Source organism: Trachypithecus francoisi, unplaced genomic scaffold, assembly GCF_009764315.1.
Source record: "Trachypithecus francoisi isolate TF-2019V2 unplaced genomic scaffold, Tfra_2.0 Contig01461, whole genome shotgun sequence".
Classification (NCBI taxonomy): Eukaryota; Metazoa; Chordata; class Mammalia; order Primates; family Cercopithecidae; genus Trachypithecus; species Trachypithecus francoisi.
The window spans coordinates 1,453,011-1,472,401 of record NW_022681433.1 but is presented as its reverse complement, the minus strand read 5'-3'; the positions used below and the strand labels follow the sequence as shown (position 1 = coordinate 1,472,401).

The 19,391-nt window shown below is 37.9% G+C and overlaps 1 protein-coding gene and 1 pseudogene across 3 annotated transcripts in view; one reads left to right on the top strand and one right to left on the bottom strand.

Annotated features, from left to right (window-relative positions):
- DGKH (diacylglycerol kinase eta) overlaps window positions 1-19,391 on the top strand; it is a 222,378-nt gene that overhangs the window by 26,721 nt on the left and 176,266 nt on the right. The gene's annotated exons all lie outside the window — the stretch shown is intronic.
- Window positions 1,411-4,073, bottom strand: LOC117096313 (annotated as a pseudogene).

The window sequence follows — 19,391 nt, the reverse complement described above, 5'->3', positions numbered from 1 at the left end:
TATGCTTGCCTTGCGATGGGGAATAGATCATTCAGTAAAAACAAAATGTCTTATCATGTATAGCTTTTAAACTATAATAATGATGTACCTTAATTACTTCCATGCACACAATTCTAACAGTCTTTTTTTTTTTTTGAGATGGAGTCTCGCTCTGTCTCCCAGGCTGGAGTGCAGTGGCCGGATCTCAGCTCACTGTAAGCTCCGCCTCCCGGGTTTATGCCATTCCCCTGCCTCAGCCTCCCGAGTAGCTGGGACTACAGGCGCCCGCCACCGCGCCCAGCTAATTTTTTGTATTTTTTAGTAGAGACGGGGTTTCACCGTGTTAGCGAGGATGGTCTGGATCTCCTGACCTCGTGATCCGCCCGTCTCGGCCTCCCAAAGTGCCGGGATTACAGGCTTGAGCCACCAGGCCCGGCCAGCCACCGCACCTGGCCCAGTCATTTTTTTTTTTTTTTAAGAAAAACACAATTAAGACTTCTAGAGCATTTTATAATAAAGTAATTCCTAATTAATTTTTCTTTGTGGCTAGATCAAGCACCTCCAAAATCCAAATTCCTATACACAGTGAGCAAGTTACTTAAAATGAGTATGGGGACAGCCTTAGGATAAACTGACATAGATTCAGCTAGGTAGGCAACAAACCATAGTGCCAAATGGAAAAAGTGTGTTTGCAAATAAATTTTTAAAACCAAGTTAATTTTTATAAGTAAATACAGAAAATATACTGATTGGCTAAAATAAATAAGATGTGGTGTATTAACACTTCACTATAAAGAGTGAATACCAGAACCTTTATAAACAGTGAATGAGTCTTATTAAGAATAGTTTAGTACAATAAACGCTGGCTAAATAGAAGTGCATTTTGTGAAGCACTATGGGTGGTATATGTTTTGCCACATATTTTTGTTACTTTGAGGTAGATAACACACGTATACCAAATTCCACATTCATTTTCGGTTGCTTCTGGTATCATGTGTTTTAAGAAATGTGTACAGTATGAAAAACTGGAAACTACTCATGAATGAAAAATGTCTTAGAAAAAAATAGATATTTTCATGCAATTGTGTACAGTCTCACTGTGTAAATTTCAGGCAAGATTTGCTTCCTGTAAAACAGATCATTGTTCTATGAGAGGATGTTCTTTACTTGTCTTAGTGCGTTTCTTTTGTCTCCTCCTGCATTGCATTATTTTGCTCTATTCGTTATTTTTGTGTGCAAATGACATGTCAGTTAAAATGAAAACTATCTCACATGTAGAAAAAGAAAGCCTGGATTTTAAAAACCAAGTACTGATAAAATCCTTACTAAATGACACCACCTGATTCAAGTAAAAAATGACTTAAACTCTAGCAATAAAAAAAGACAACATACATTTCATAAGAATACAAAGGTAAATGTCTGCTGAGTGTTTTAGTTCAGATGTTTCAGAATGCTGCTGTATGTTTTATGAAGAATTTGAGGGGAAAATGTCATAGTAGAAGGTGTTAATTGGCTTAAGTGGTGACCCAACTGGACTGTAAAACTGCGGGATACTATGGACTCCAGCTGCTTGTTAAAGAGGAACTCCCCATTGTTGTTCAGAAAGCCTTCCTCATTTCTCTCTCCCCAAGCTTCCCATCCTCTGCCAACTCAGTTTCTAGATTTCAGGATCTTCTTTCCTGCTAAAGAACTTGTCTAAGTAACTAGTGTGTTTTCCTTCTCCACTTGTTCATCCTTTCTTACTTCACAAAACCGATTTATGAGAAAACAGTTCTCCCCATCACTCACAAATGGGCTGTCCCAAGAAGATGGGTACAAAGTTTCTAATTGAGCCAGATTTGCCATTTCTTTTTGCTGTTTTTCTTGGCTTACTGACTTGGATATCAAACTTTTCAATTCTAGTTGGGACACTGAGCTATTCAAGTCATTTAATTTATCAACAACATCAGTAGGCTAATGTTGGAAACTAAATTAAATAGTTCCTGCAACAAAGGAATGAAAATCAAATCCCTGCTTCTTTTCCCTTTCTTTTCCAGCCAGTTGCTGTGATGCTTCCTCTAGCGCTGTCTGGGTTATAACCAATCCATTCCTTTCACATTTTGATATGCTTTTCTTAGCAGATTTTTCTTTGCTTTGTTCTTTCCAATTGGAAAGATCTGTAATAAGCTTGAGTTCATAGTAACGGTTAACTTCACTCTCTCTCCAAACTAAGTTATCTAAATATGATCATGACCTCGTTTTGTAATTACAAGTATGGCTACACTCCAGATCACAATATTTGTTTTCACGATGATCTGGGTACTGCCAACAAGCCTCCGTAGAGTAATTGGTATCAAAAGCAGGATCCCCCAGATACCTTTCCCAATCTCCATCCAGATATTTTCGGGGATCAACTTGTACTTCTTCATCAGTGACATCAGGCAGAGTTCTTGGATGTAGCGGTACTACAATATGAAAATTGTTATGTATAGGCCAATCATGCTCTGAAAACTGACAATCATGGTACCTTTCCCAGTTATAAATGTGACTGAGTTTCATCCATAAGCGAAATATCATGAGCTTCATCTTCCATATGAAAAGGATGGCTTGAAATTGGCTTATCCATTGGAAAAGAATATATGCTCATGTAAGGATGGGAGAGCGCTTCTTCTGCTGTTAACTGATCCATGGGGCTAAATGTCAAAATTTGTTCCAGGAAATTCAGTGCTTCTCGCCTAATTCCTGGAAGTGGCTGAGTTAAAGGTTTGTGTGGCTCAGTCATGTGATTTCTAATGTAAACTGGAATTACACTGAGAAGCTCCTGACGATCTTTTTCATGTACAACAGGAATAGATTCTAAAGTCAGCTATATCTGTTTAAGTTCATGTGCACCTGCAAAAAGGGTTTTACCAGTCAGCATTTCAGCAGAGATGCAGCCTGCAGCCCACATGTCAATGGCTTTAGTATAATTATTAGGAGAAAGTAAAAGACATGGAGATCTGTACCATTTAGTAACCAGTCCTTCAAAAGATGACCCTTATGGGAATAATGAGGATCCATGATCCATGCAAGACCAAAGTCACCTGTCTTCAGCACCAAGTCTTCAGTATTAATGAAAAGATTAGCTGTTTGAGATCTCTGTGCAGTACATTTGCAGAGTAAATACACTTGAGCCCCCCTAGCAGCTGATACATGAAAAACCTGGCATGCTCTTCCAGTAAAGGGCCCTGCTCCAGCACTTTAGACAAGTCTGTCTTCATGTACTCCTGAACAATGTAAACACTGTTTAGTTCCATAAGAGAGCCCATCCACATCATCTGTTAATTGGCTCCCACTGGGACCAGAAATTTCAAACACTTTCACAATGTTACCATGGTCAAGTCTTCTAATAATTTCGATTTCACGAAACAAGGAAGAAAACTGGCATCAAAAGGAAAGATCTTTCGAAAAGGGAGAAGAAAAATCATTATGTTTCCACAGCAAGATGGTTTCTTGATGTTCATTGCTTATGCCAAACAGGCCTGTTGAGTTCCCTGTAGATTTAAAGCTCAAAAAGCTCTACTCATGTTGAGAATTTAAAAGATTGCAGTACTCATAGTTCAAGAAAGGGGCAGCAACTCTGCAGACATTTAAAGAGAACACTCAAGAAACTCAAACAGAATAAAATGACATACTATGCGCTCAGATTACTGTGCTAAACGATTTAACATTTAACAAAAATGTGAATAAATATGCACCCAACAGGCTTCTATGAGCATTCTCCTCACGGTGCAGATACATTCAGTGTTGGACTGGTCCTGAGCAGCATCGTTCTAAGGTGCTGGTAAGCACTATTTGTGTTTGCTTCTTTTCTTCTTTTGTTGCTATATATTTCAACAGGAAGCCCTGGCGGCTGTTAGTTAACAGAAGATGTCCTTTGTTAATGATCTGGTGGCTCCAGCTCACCACAATTAAAATCAAAGCTACTGTCCATCTTACTCTGATACAACGGGACTTCTCTGAATCATCAAGAGGGTGCAGGCCCTGAGGACAGCCCCCAGTGTCAGCTCAGGTCTTCGGCTGTGCTGGTGGCAGTGGTGTCTCTGAGGCCTTCGCTTTGCTGCAGTCGCCGCCATGTGACACCGACCCATGAGAGAGGGCCCTGTTGGTTTAATTTATTTATTTTATTTTATTTTTTTATTTTTATTTTTCCTGTTGGTTTGATTTAAAAGGAACAACCCTGAGACTAGAGACATTCTTAGAGACAGAAGGATGTGGCTTACTTTTATCAGTACATTTTATTTTATTTTATTTTATTTTATTTTTTGAGACGGAGTCTCGCTCTGTCACCCAGGCTGGAGTGCTGTGGCCGGATCTCAGCTCACTGCAAGCTCCGCCTCCCGGGTTCACGCCATTCCCCTGCCTCAGCCTCCCGGGTAGCTGGAACTACAGGCGCCGCCACGTTGTCTGGCTAGTTTTTTTTGTATTTTTTTTTTTTTTTTAGTAGAGACGGGGTTTCACCGTGTTAGCCAGGATGGTCTCGATCTCCTGACCTCGTGATCCGCCCGTCTCGGCCTCCCAAAGTGCTGGGATTACAGGCTTGAGCCACCGCGCCCGGCCCGGTACATTTTATTTCCTTTTCTCTATCATAATGACCCCTGGCATCACTACTCAGTGTTTATATAATAGATTTCCAAAATGGTCTTTAAAAATAGGAGCTGTATTTTGCTTCTGAGTTCATATTGCTTAATGTTTGAATTAGAAGAAAAAACTTTTGTTACGAGGTCACTTTCTTATTAAGTTTATATTTGAACAGTTAGTAAGCAGGCTTATTGAAATGCTGTATGACATAACTGCTTTTATCTTTGAGGCAATGCAGTGTTGTGGTTAAGATCATGGACTTTGTTTTTTGAGAAAGGCCTGGTCTTAAATCTCAGTTGTCCTGTTTACCCTCTAAGTGACTTCAGGTAAATTACTTAATCTCTGTGACCCAGCCTTATCTCTAAAATCTGGACAATAAATGTACCTACCTGATAGAGTTGTTGTGATGATTTGCATGAGATAATTTGAGTATTCAGAACCGTGGCTGGAACATAATTGGTTCTTAAAAGAGGTAAATTATTGTATTGGTGTTAAGAGAATATAGATGATGTTCCACTGTAAGTAAATAAAATCAGCATCTAAATTTGAATTGCGATGATCAAGAAAAAAATGTTTACCTTGTAAAGAAATACAGATCTGCCCACTATCATGAGGCAGTGGCTTCTCATTAGCTCTGTTTTAGATCATTTCTAAATTTACTAGACTGTGAAATCTCATTATGAAAGCCTAGACAGGGTGATGTATGTGGAGTTCTGTTTATAATTAACACCTCATAGAATGTAATGTTTTTAACCAATGAGTTTTTAAACAAAAGAAAAAGGGATTTTCAACTAATAAAAGTCCCTCCCTCACCTCAGAGGTCACCTTCTCAGTGCGACCTGCCGTGGTGATGCTATCCAGCATCGCAGTCCCCACCCCCAACCTGGCATGCCCCAACTTCTTTTCCTTCTTAACTTCTCCCCTTAGCACTGATCACCATCGAATACACTAGAAAGTACCATTTTCTCTAAATCCATCTTCTAATATTAGAATATAAACTCCATGGGGGGCAGGGATATTGGTCTGTTGTATTCCTTGCCCTGTCTCCTGTGCCCAGATCACTGCCTGTTTTATATAGTAATTGCTTAAATGATATTTGTTGAATGAAAAAGGAATAGTTCTGGTTTTGAGAAATTCTTTTATATATTTTAGCTGTTATGATAATATTCATCCTTCTCTTTGCTATCTATTTGGTAAGAGGAATGAAATTTTAGAGCAGTGTCCTGCTCGATATACCCTCAAGATTTTAGAGCAGGGCATGCAGTGTATTAATTCCTTCTTTTCTTTGCCATTTATTAAAATAGTGTGTATTTTGTGCAGGAGATCAAAAATTAGTAGAATACAGTCCTTTCTTATAGTGGGGGAGACAGCTATATATACAGATATACAGATGGTCCTTGACTTTTGATGGTTTGACTAAAGATTTTTCAAATTTACGGTGGCAGAAGCAATACACATTTAGTAGAAATCATACTTCGAATGCCCACACAACTATTCTGTTTCTCACTTTCAGTACGGTACTCGATAAATTATATGAGATATCCAACACTGTATTATAAAATGGGCTTCGTGTTAGATGATTTTGTCCAATTGTAGGCAAAATGTGAGTGTTCTGAGCACATGTAAAGTAGGCTAAGGTAAGCTATGATATCTGGCAGGTTAGGTGTATTAAATGCATTTTCAGCTTATGATATTTTTAACTTTCTATTGGTTTAAGAGGATGTAACGCCATTGTAAGTTGAGCAGCATCTGTATATGGTATACAGCCATGCATGCAAATATATATGGTAATGGATACATGCTGTCACAGAAACAAACATAGTGGGTGTTCTTGAGCAGATATGGAAGGCTTCCAGAGAAGGTCACATTGAGCTGAGTCTTGAAGTGTGGTTAATGACAGTCGTGCACCAGGAAAAGAATAGCATTCTAGCAGGACTGAACTGCATGATGCCTTTGGCGTTTCCTGCGAGTACTCTGCTATGAAGCGTCCACTGAATTCATGGAACTTAGTTCTCATAGAAATTATCATGGTGTTTTTGTTAGACTGTCTACAACAGGAAAGATGAATTAGAAAATTTACTGAGTTCTGTTTATACTCTTATTATGATCAGATAAGTGTTTTGAATTAAATATATATGAAATTAGAGTCATTGTTGTCTTTTTTTTTTTTTTTTTTTTTTTTTTTTTTTTTGAGACGGAGTCTCGCTCTGTCGCCCAGGCTGGAGTGCAGTGGCGCAATCTCGGCTCACTGCAAGCTCCGCCTCCCGGGTTCACGCCATTCTCCTGCCTCAGCCTCCTGAGTAGCTGGGACTACAGGCGCCCGCCACCGCGCCCGGCTAATTTTTTGTATTTTTAGTAGAGACGGGGTTTCACCATGTTAGCCAGGATGGTCTCGATCTCCTGACCTTGTGATCCGCCCGTCTCGGCCTCCCAAAGTGCTGGGATTACAGGCGTGAGCCACCGTGCCCGGCCAGTGTTGTCTTAAGGTACATAGAAAACTCAATAATAGTTGAAGGTAGCTGATTTGTTTGCATTGCTGTGTTTTGGACATAGAGAATTATTACTGGGGTAATGTGTGTTTTGTTTTAAAGAGTAATTTGGCTTAGGTATTATTATTCTTCAGAATATGATTTTTGCCATTTTTAAACCCAGTTATTCTTACAGCTTCATGTCTTCTGTGAGGTCTTCACATCATTTATCAAAATTTCCATCCTGAGGATGATAAAAGTTCAGGTATCTCATTCCAAATTGGTTGTGTGAAAATCACCTAGATTTCATCTTCCTGTTTTCCTTTGAATAAATTAAAGGAAATATTTGCAAACTTTTTATTTATCAGTGACACAGTAAAATAACTATTAAGATATGATTTGAAAGAATCCACATGGAACGGCAAGAAAGACACCCTTGCCCTACCTTGGCACACAGGCTATAACCTACCTGTTTATTTCCTAACTCAGGCGATGTATCAGAACAAGTCACTGTCTGTATCCATCCATCCATCCATCCATCCATGCATGCATCCACTGATCCCCTAACAACTTGAATATAGATCCTATTTATGTGCTGGACTTACAAAGACTAATGAAACACATCTACATTTTAGCTGTTCATTCTCTAGTGTGGTTATCTACTGTTGAAGAAAAGCTAGAGACATGCTTCTAATAAATGCGTAATTTAATTTAGCAAAACAGTTTTTGGAAAAATAGAATTGGAATTTGAAAGTGTGTTCCACTCATGAAATAAGGGTTACGTGGGGCTTTTGTTTCACATGGAGCATGAGACTGGCAGTGTGTAGTAATGGAGATTAAGTTAGTACAGCAAACAGACCCTTATGCCTTTTATTCTTACTAATTGTGTGATAATAAAGGAGTTGTGTAACATATTAAAACCTCAGTTTCCTAATTTTGAAACTGAGATACATTCATGTGGTTGGATTGTTATTCAGATTAAATGAGATAACTACAAATGAGCTTTGATTTGCTGTTTTTTTCATACTTTTTCCTGCGTTAGTCATGTTTCTGCAGTTTGTTAAATTCATGTGTACATTTTCTAGTGGTGTTTGAAGGTGTCATAATCCTTCCAATTTTTGTTAATACATTTAGAGTAGTGCTTTGGGGCTAGAAGATTGGTGGTGACCATGCTGTCACATTGTTTCTCACTGTTCTAAAGTGAAATAACTTTATAATGAAAATACTTATTTCATCATGAAAGTGCATCTCTTGGGACCCAGGACGTCAGTGAACATGTGAGCTAAGTGTAAAAGTGCACTCAGGACTTGGCTCAACTTCCACTATCATTATTTTTGCACCATTGTTAATCTGTATATAAAATAACTTTTTCTTCCCTTAAATCTTTCAGATCCCCCTTTGAAACTTAGCTCTTAACAAATTTGTCAACTCATGCCTATTGCTGCTGCTAGCTTACTTAGTCTACTGAAAGGTTATTTATTAATGTCTACAGGTTGCTGGAGTCACTAACTGAAACTTAAGAAAGGTGCAGGTGGGGATTCTTTTAAGCCTCATGCCATGATGGATGTTCATCCAGTCAACATGGTTACCATGGCAAGCACTGGCTGCTACCTGTTTCAGCAGCTTCCTCCTACTCTTTCCTATTTTCAGACTGCTATCTACATTTTACAAGCTCATTGTCACCTTGGTTCTGCCAGTGTTACCTAATTCCATCCCTTGATTTCTATGCTTCTCATTGAACCTTCCTGTTTTTAAAGGCACCAAATCTCCAGAACAGTCTTAAAAAATGTTATAATACCATAAGTATCATATAAAAATAGCCTTTTCCTTTTTAACATAGTCCACTTTCAATGTGATTCTACTTTCCATTTGGGATTGTTGTGTGTAATCCTCTTACAGCCTTTTTCTGGAAATTCCAGATGGTGTTTGTAAATATTGTGCAAGTGTATTTTGTAAATAAATTCCTCAAAATTTAGTCTATTTTTTTTTAAAAAAACCCCAAGTCTCTAGGTGCCAACACACCAACTGAAGTTTTTAAAAATTACTTAACAAGTAAAATCATTTCTCATGTTGTGTGCAGCCTGCGTTAACAGACTGCTGTGTTTGTTGGATAGGAGACAGCGCAATTCTTTATTGGCTTAAAGAATAAAAGAATTATTATATATAGAGAAATTCCATGTATGCTATATTTGTATGTGCAGCCGATCTAAGGTAGTGATTCATTTTCTATTACCTGTCATATTCTTGTCATGCAAACTTTCTATACTGGCCTTTTGGATAATGACCAGTTGAAGAGAGAAAAGAAAATCAGTCCTCAACACAGAGCTGGAAGGAGAAAGATACAGTATTTATATCAGGAGACTGCTGTGTAAGAAAACATCGTAACCCTCTTTTTTATTGCCCATTTTCCAGAAATCTTACTGCTATTCAAGTTTAGGTTAACCACTTTTTATCTGCAGTTGGCTCTATTTTTACTTTGTTTCTATTTCTTGTGACCATAATGTTTTAACATATAATGTTGAGAACGTAATTATTTCATCACAAGTAATTTATGGCTCTTTTCCAAGAATATATAAGCAACAGAATATTGGTTTAAAAAACGTACTATTTAGATATTTTTTTTTTTCCTACAGATGTGACAGTGTAATTCATCCAAGGGAAGCTGCTTGAATCTGCTAATTAAAATGACTTGCTATAGCTCCACCAGTTTCTGTAGGATGAGAAAGAAGTTATGAGTTATTGGAAGTTATAGGTTCTTATTTTTTTTTTTTTTTTTGAGACGGAGTCTCGCTCTGTCACCCAGGCTGGAGTGCAGTGGCGCGATCTCGGCTCACTGCAAGCTCCGCCTCCCGGGTTCACGCCATTCTCCTGCCTCAGCCTCCTGAGTAACTGGGACTACAGGCGCCCGCCACTGCGCCCGGCTAATTTTTTTGTATTTTTAGCAGAGACGGGGTTTCACCGTGTTAGCCAGGATGGTCTCGATCTCCTGACCTTGTGATCCGCCCGCCTCGGCCTCCCAAAGTGCTGGGATTACAGGCGTGAGCCACCGTGCCCGGCAGGTTCTTATTTCTTAAACATGCCATAAAATGTGTCTGTCTGTAATTTTTTTCTTTCAGTAGTTCATAACTGAGATTTTTATCCTGTTAAATGAAAGCCCTCAAAGATTTTCTTCATCACCTTTTATAGAACACAGAATTATGCATCACTTTCTCTTCATAATGTGTTCTTACTACTTTCTTTTGGCAGTTCGATTTAGATATTCTTGGTGCTTTCAAATTGCTCATATTTGTAATAATTCTTCCACTAGACCATTAATAAATTCTGTAACATAGCCCCTGAGAGACTGGATAGTGTGTAGAAAGACTAAAAGCTGCTTTATTATTCTGCCCATATTATGAATTTAACAACATTTCTAAAAATAACAGTATGTTTTCCTGATGTGGTTTAGATCTCCACTATATTAATACTTAAAATACTTAAACATGAGTTGCAAACTTCAGAGCAGAAAAACATCATTAGAGAAAGTCTGGTATCAGAACCTTGGAAAGCTTCATGAAGCTTTACTATTGATTATTACTGGTGACACTACCTTAATGTTTCAATAGCAAGAAAGAATACAGTCATTTACCCAAGAAATAAAAAAAAGGATCAATAGTATGTTCATGTAAGGAATGATGAATACGGTTTTCTGAATATTATCCATCTGAAGCAGAATGGAAATTGGAAAATAACTTTTACTATCCTTGGCCCTGGCCTTGTATTTTTATCTGGTTAATGGAAAAGTTAGAGCAATTTAGGTCAGCCTATTTAGAAACATCTTAGACTGGTTTGTCTTTTGGTTGAAGGCATTCATATTCTCTTCTAGCTAAAGAAAATAAAAGAGACAGCTGACCATCCAGATTTAAAGGCTGTCTACTTCCATTTCAACCAAATAGAATTAGGATAAAAATATCCAGCTATAATGTGAGCTGCAAGGGTAGTTTGGGGTTATTTCATCAGGAATCTAAATGATTTTTCTGATTCCAGCCCTGCTTCCCCCTAGTTCTTTCTCTGCAGTTAAAGTGATCTGTTTATTTCTTTAAAGGAGAAATATTTTGGGGAAAATGAATGGAAAAGTAAAAAGAAGATAATAGTCTTTCATAGTTCCACCATCCAGAATTAAATAGCATGAACATCTTATTATAGTGGCTCCTATTCTTTTTTTTATTTTCTGGAACTAATATTACTCTGTTCTTTTTGCAAATATAAATATGATTCATGAAATTGTAAAGAATCAAAGGAAGTGTAGTAAGTACTGCATCAGTGAGCTTTCAATGCTGGAAGCAAAATATTTTAGACGTTTTAAGCAGAAAAGGATTCAATTCAGGGAATTGTGTTCTTAAAAAATTCCTGAGAGGTCGGGATGTGTGAAAATCAGAGACCGCCACTGGACTGGAAGTGTTAAGTTGCCATCTAGAGGTCAGGAGGCTGCTTCCATTACTGGTAGCTCTGCTGCCACTGCCATAGCTGTCTCAAACCTTCAGGGCTGGTGACTAGATGCTGGAATATGGATTCTCGTCACTGCAAACACATACTTCTGTTGGACCTTGTTTTCTGGCTACCTGTTAACAGCTAGAAGGTGGCCTTTGCTTCACTTTCACCTTCCAAATCTAGTGCATCTGATTGGCAGAACTCAAATCACATCCAGAACCTATGGGAGTCTGGGAAATGGAGTTTTTAGCTTTCCTGCCCATGTGCTCTGAGGGGTTGGGTGGAGGACACAGGGGATGCACATGGATGCCAGATGCCAACAGATAATACCAAACTGAAGCATAAAACTGAAAACTCTAAAAAACCTTGAAATTCCACTTGCCAGAAATAACTCTAATTAACATTAGGAGTACTTCATTCCAGACATACTTTCTATGCCTATAGACAGATAGATAAAAATACTTTAAAAAATAGGTTCATACAATAGATATTTTAAAAGTAATTCATTTTACTTTAACATACTGACAGAATGATTGAATTTCAAATACATTTATTTCCTCTCTTAGAGAGGTATATTCTTTTCTTTTCTTTTTTTTTTTTTTTTGAGATGGAGTCTGTCTCTGTTGCCCAGAGTACAGTGGCATGATCTCAGCTCACTGCAACCTCCACCTTCCGGGTTCAAGTGATTCTCCCGCCTTAGCCTCCCAAGTAGCTGGGATTACAGGCACCCACCATCAGGTCCAGCTAATTTTTTATATAATTTTTAGTAGAGATGGGGTTTTGCCATGTTGCCTAGGTTGTTCTTGAACTACTGACCTCAGGTGATCCACCTGCCTCGGCCTCCCAAAGTGCTGGGATTACAGGCGTGAGCCACCGTGCCTGGCCCAAGAGGTATATTCTTTAAAAAATACGTAGAGATTTATGGGGTATATGTACAAAGTTATTTGTATATTTTTTCAAAATATATACAAAGTTATGGGTATATATACAAAACTTGGGGTATATGTGCAATTTCACCACATGCACAGATTGCATAGTGATCAAGTCAGGGCTTTTAGGGTATCCATCACCCAGATAATGTACAGAATACCCACTAACCAATTTCTTATCATCCATCCCCCTCCTACCTTCTCGCCCTTCCAAGCCTCCATTGTCTCATTTCACGAAAAGAGGGATGTTCTTAAAGAACCCTCTAGGTTTAAGAAAAGAGTAAGAAAAGGATTTCAGTTGCTTTGGTCAGTGGGTTTTTGCTCATCACCCCCATTCCAGTTTAGGTGTGCTCCCTTGACCTCCTAGGAAAGATGAACTATTCTCACTCACAGAGTTCATCCCTGTCCCCTCCCACCACCTCCTAACTTTGTATGATCAGGTCGACCTTTTGTTTTGTAACCATAATGCTAACTTTAAAAATTATTTTTATTTGAATGCATTCAGCACTCATCATAAGTCATTTTACCACAGTTTGTGCACTTCTGAGTTCTTTATTTTTGACTCTGTTCTTAACTGCTTGTATTTCATTGTTAAGTAGTACTTCCAAGAATGGTGCGTGAGTGTTTTTTGAGTTCTCTGAGGTTTGAAAATGTCTGCTTGTTGTTTTTAATCCATGAATAACTTGACTAAATATGATACTCTTTGGTCCCATTTTCCTTCCACTTTCTTTTGACTTTTTTATCGTGGAAAAACCCAAGGTCAGCCTGATTTTCTCACATTGCTTTTTCTATCAGGATACCTGAAAAATTCTTTATCCTTGAAGTTCAATAATTTAATGTCTTTGTTTTCACTATACCCAAGTACAAAATTACTTAACATGGTAATTTTGATTTCTTCCTCATCTGTTGGTGCCCTTTTTACTTTATGCTTTTTGATGTGGTGCATTCTACAGAATAGTTAATGTTTATCAGATCAAATGTAAGAGTGTTAGAGAAGGCATTTAACTGCCCACTTCCAGATTCACTCTATACCTTATGAGGTGCTGAGTTTCGTACCATATAGGTGGATGAGCACTTGTGGTTATGAGATGGATTTCTGCCCCCTGGAATAGAAGTTCCTTCCCAGCTCTGGTATTCCTTAATGAGTATATTATGACTTCCAGTATAAGCTCATATCTAGGTAGTATTCTAGTGAAATCTTTTGAGTGGTCATTATGTTTAGTGTAATGACATGAATGAACTGTTTCCATTTCTTGATCATGATCTGTTAAAAACTAACTTCTGAATCCATTTTACAGAAATCTTCCTCTAAGAGTTTTAGATTTGGAAAAGGCTATTAAATATGACCATTGTAAATGAAGGAAAAATCAAGTCTACAATATTAAATTATAACAAATAATATTTGTGACTATTTATTTTTCTGTCCTACTTTTTTTTTTTTTTTTTTTCCTTGAAATCTGTAAGCTCCAGGTTTCTAAGCATTTTCTGGTAAGTACACCATTTTAACTGTTATTTAAGTTTTCCTCAGAAGATATTTATCTCATTATTTATCTGGGTTTTATATATTACACTTTTTATAAGATTTTATTTGAAAAAAAGAGGCTTTATTGAATTTAATAGTTTAGAACTATGAATCTAAGTTCATATCACTTTACAGGCGAGGAAACCAAGAATCAGAGAAGCAAGTGACCTACCCCAGCCCAGCTAGTAAGTCACAGAGCCTAACTCCTAGTTTTTATGCTTCTTTAGCCAAACAGTACTGGGAAATGAAAGCTTGGAGTGTTCTTTGTTCAAAATTTACCATGCTATATATGTATTTTTAAATACTAGAGATACATTTTATTTTGAAATAATTACTATCATGGTTGCCAAATGAATTTTCCAATTTTATCATTCTTTTCTTTATTTTCATCATTCTTTTCTATATTTAGGTTGCCATGCTACTAAGAAAAATCTTTCTCTCCTATTTTTTTTTTTTTTTTTTCCTGGAGATGGGTTCTCGCTCTGTTGCCCAGGCTGGAATGCAGCAGCCTGATCTTGGCTCACTGCAACTTCTGTCTCCCGGGTCCAGCGATTCTCCTACCTCAGCCTCCCAAGTAGCTGGGACTGTAGGTGTGCAGCACCATACCTAGCTAACTTTTGTGTTTTTAACAGAGACAGGGTTTCATCATGTAGGGCCAGGCTGGTCCTGAACTCCTGACCTCAAGTGATCTACCCGCCTTGGCTTCCCAAAGTGCTGAGATTATAGGTGTGAGCTACTGTGCCTGGCCTTTTTCTCCTGTTTTTAAAATTACCTTTGTATATATCAGTTTGGACTCACAGCTCCATGTTTTATTCAATGTATGTAAACCATTAGAATTATTATTTCTTTGGATGCCCGAATTGTCTCAGATTATAACAGTAGGAGCCAGCTCAGGCTGTTTTCTCAATTCTTCTGATATGTCCCCATCATTCTTAAGCACTTAATTTTCTGGTATAATGAGATATCCAGAGTTCATCTTGCTCTCTCTTTGCCCCAGCTTTGAAATCAGCTCTTTCTCTAAGGATTCCTGCTTCCTTTCAGTGAAGAATGGTATTTAGAAACCAAGATCTGAGCCTTACATGTGCTCATTGGTATTGAGGTGTCACTGTTCCCAGGCCCTCTCAGTGGACAGAGTTATATCTTATTTATTTTTGTATCAATTAATATTGAAAACAATGAGTTCACATAGGAACCTTTGATTCCAATCCACCCCACAAAGGTCATTCACGTTTTTTTCCTTAGACAATGAGAAACCTGGCTCTCATTGTCAATATATTTAATGTATCAGATCAATCCTCCTCATTGCTATCCTCATTCCATGTAGGTTCTTACACCTCCTTGTAGGTTGCACACATAGCCTTCTTGCTCTGCTTAGGCTCTGACACGGGCACTGGCCCATGAGGAGACCTGCATTGCCCTTCTTGGCATTTGACACCCCACACTTTCTACCTTGCTCAGTCTCACGTAATGGCTTTTGGATTGAGTTACTAAAGAAGGAGAAACATCTTTTTTTTTTTTTTTTTTTTTTTTTTGAGGCAGAGTCTCGCTCTGTCGCCTGGACTGGAGTGCAGTGGCCAGATCTCAGCTCACTGCAAGCTCCGCCTCCTGGGTTTCCGCCATTCTCCTGCCTCAGCCTCCCAAGTAGCTGGGACTACAGGCGCCCGCCACCTCCCCCGGCTAGTTTTTGTATTTTTAGTAGAGACGGGGTTTCACCGTATTAGCCAGGATGGTCTCGATCTCCTGACCTCGTGATCCGCCTGTCTCGGCCTCCCAAAGTGCTGGGATTACAGGCTTGAGCCACCGCGCCCGGCCCTAAGGAGAAACATCTTACATGTTTATTGATAGCAATAATAGCAAAAGTAAAGCTATTAAAAAAATTTTTCTAGACCTTACAATTGTATTTTTAATGACCTTCTTTATGTTCTTGTGATTTTCATATTCTTAGTGTTTATTCTCATGTTGTTTGCCTGATTATCCCAAATTATATTCAGCCATCAATTTCTATTATACGATTTTTCCCTCCCCAGAGTTAATACATTTCCAAGACAATGACCCATTTTTTTTTTTTTTTTTTTTTTTTTTTTTTTTTTTTTTTTTTTTGAGACGGAGTCTTGCTCTGCCGCCCAGGCTGGAGTGCAGTGGCCGGCTCTCAGCTCACTGCAAGCTCCGCCTCCCGGGTTCACGCCATTCTCCTGTCTCAGCCTCCCGAGTAGCTGGGACTACAGGCGCCCGCCTCGTCGCCCGGCTAGTTTTTTTTTTTTTGTATTTTTTAGTAGAGACGGGGTTTCGCCGTATTAGCCAGGATGGCCTCGATCTCCTGACCTCGTGATCCGCCCGTCTCGGTAACTTTAGTTTATGGTACAGTGATTTTGCTTGAGGTCATGGATGATTGGATCTCACTGCTTGTCCTGCAGTAGAAATAATGTTTTTAAAATAATGCTAGCTTGCTCCACGTAGTCAGTATTTTCAAGTCACCATTTTCACCAGGTTCTAGAGTGCTGTCTAAATTTATTAAGAGAAAGGCACTCCATATTGACATTTCTCATAGAAGGTTAGATGCCCCTTCTGTGGACATCAGTAATACTCTGTATTTCCCTTTTCTTTACATGTACAAATTAAATTGCCAATTCATATTTGTTTCCCCAGTAAAGCCTTCAAACCTTGCTTGTTTGGTTTAAGTATCTCTGGGGCTCATCATGGAGCCTGTTGAAGTTCTTTTGAAACGATTTGAAGAATGAGAATAATAGTTCTATTTCTTCGGGATAATGGAAACTAGGCTTTTATGCTGGGACTCTCTTCCTGTTTTTGGTTTTTAGGAAAAAGGCTAGAAAATCCAGCTTCAGCTAGAGTAACAGTAGTAATTGACTTGACAGTATATCAAAACAAAAACTGTTAAGGTCATGAGGATTTTAAAAGATTAGTGAATATAAATGAAGTTGTTTAAAGATGACACTGCTAGTAAATATGTTGTCAGTGGTCAGCATTTTAAAATGTGTGTGAAGCAAAAACACAAAAAAAGAGGGGGAGAGATTTGCTTCGTGCTTCAAGGAACTTGCAACTTAAATGATGAGAAATCCAGAGGGGTGGTGATGGAGGGTGTGCTGATACAATAAGTAGCCGTATGACATCGGAAGGTCATTGAAACTCTTTTTCCCGCTTGTAAAATGGTGACATGCCCTCCTCTCTTTCTATTTTATTCAGCTGTGAGACTCAAATGGAGAACTTTTAAAAACCATAGTTATACATATTCAAGGTTGGGTTATTTTACCGTTTGGTAATGCAGGAAGTTCTGGTGGGGTTCCTGACGCCATTTTATCTAGCGCTGCCGCTGTAGACAGAGGGCGCCGTGCGGAGGGAGCAGGGAGTGCATTGCTCTCCTGCCCAGGGATACAGCGGAAGTTGGGGTGCGGCCTGAACTGAGCTTACGGTTGGACTGGGCTTCGATGGCTTCCATGAGCAACTCATTGCTTCTTGAGGACCCATGTCTGACTCACTAACCCACCCACTAATCTTTTCCCTTTAGGGAGCCCAAGCTACTAGGACAGACAACTTAACCTTCTTTGTTTTTAAAAGCTTTAAAGAAATATTGAAAAAAAGGAAACAGGCTAAATAAAAAGCGAGAGAAAAGAAAAGGTACCCCTGGAAACCAACAATATTTTCTCAAGTATTGTACTTTGTAAGAAATAAAAGTGGAATTAGTGTTAAACCCACTTTTAAGAAGCATGAACGACACGGAGAGGGGCAGCATTCCGGCCTGTCTCTACCTACAGTCCAGGTAGAGACAGCGACCAAAATATGAGAGCAAATTATGGTGAAGCCATAACTAGAAATTGATCACTAACCTTTAATCACAATCTAGGCATAATTATTGATATAAAAGAACTCCTGGTCATCCATATTAATGTAAATATATTCAATATTTAATATAAAAGACAATAGACGTTTATACATATATGTCTTGCACCATAGTTTGTATACGCTTACAATGCTTGCACCATAAAGTTATTTTTAAAAATCACTTAATTTTTTTTTTTTTTTTGCCATGTTTATTCACAGGTATCTCTTAGAAGTGCTTTGCTGTTCATCTTATTGCTGTCCAAATAGAAATAGTACGATCTGTTTTTTTTTTTCTTTGATACTACATCTTAGGAAATTATCCCATCTGCTATTCAGTATTGTATATAAGAGTGCTTGCATGTTTTTAGTTTAGGTGTAAATATTTAAAACTACCAGATTTTTTAAAAGGAAGTTATTTACAGTAGATTCATTCATCTTAAAGAGTTTTATAATTAAAAATTGATACTAAGGTTAAATCTATATAAACATAAGATATAGTTACCTAAAAATGTATTTCAATGTATTGTGTATTTTTAAACAAATGTTAAAATAACTTTGATGGTTATGTTTTATTTAACCATTGTATTTTTAGAATATAATTTTACAGTTAACAATATTCTGTATAGGTTGCTACAGCTAAGGATTAGACTTTTTTTTTTTTTTAACCAGGCTAGTAGTATAAACGTGCTATACCCTTAATAATTTGGGTTGGTAGTGTCTGGCAAAATGAAAAGAACTTTAATGCCACCTAAGTTCTCACCATCATTAAGATGTATAGCAATTTGGAAAACAGATGTTAGTGGTTAATCTTGCTTTATTAACCTAGTGAAAAGTTTCATAATGATTGTTCTTAGTAAAAAAAAAAAAAGAAATATTTAATCTTATAAATAGATATGTATGCGTTCTGGATTTCTGTTTTTGCTCATGATACTTTACATTGCTATTTTTATTCCTACTTTTAAACATGAAGTAGTTATACATTTTGAGTTACCCATTTTATGAATTGGCATATGATACAACATAAGAAAAAAATTTAAATTTCGGTTATGTTAATGCAGATGATATAAAAACGTTAGCTGAGACATGCTAGATCATTACCTGAATTAATAGCTGGGGTGTACTGACCAACACAGTCTTTATAGGGCATGCGAAACCTCTTAGAATATAACCGAATATGTAAATCATAATGAATGTTACATTTCATGCTGGTGAAATGTAGGTGAGCAAAATAGTTTATGGATTTCCTTTCTCCCTCCCCCATGCCTCTCTCCTCACAAAATGGCCATCCTGCCTGTGAACCTCTCTAAAAGCTGCCCAGAAATGCCATGGTTCCTTGGAGTATGCTCTGAGATATATTGCTGTAAAGGGAAAAGCACAGTGATTGTGATTTGGAGTTTGTGGCAATAGGTAGTTTGAAGGTTCTGACCATTCTCAAAATATGAGCAATAAGGCTGCTATAATATGGCAGACCTACAATGTGAAATGCTATAATATGGCAGACCTACATGATTTAAGATGGTAGGTTTACAGCAGAGTAAGCCTATTATGTGGATGGAAAGGATTGTTTTTGGGGAAAAATGTAAAGTA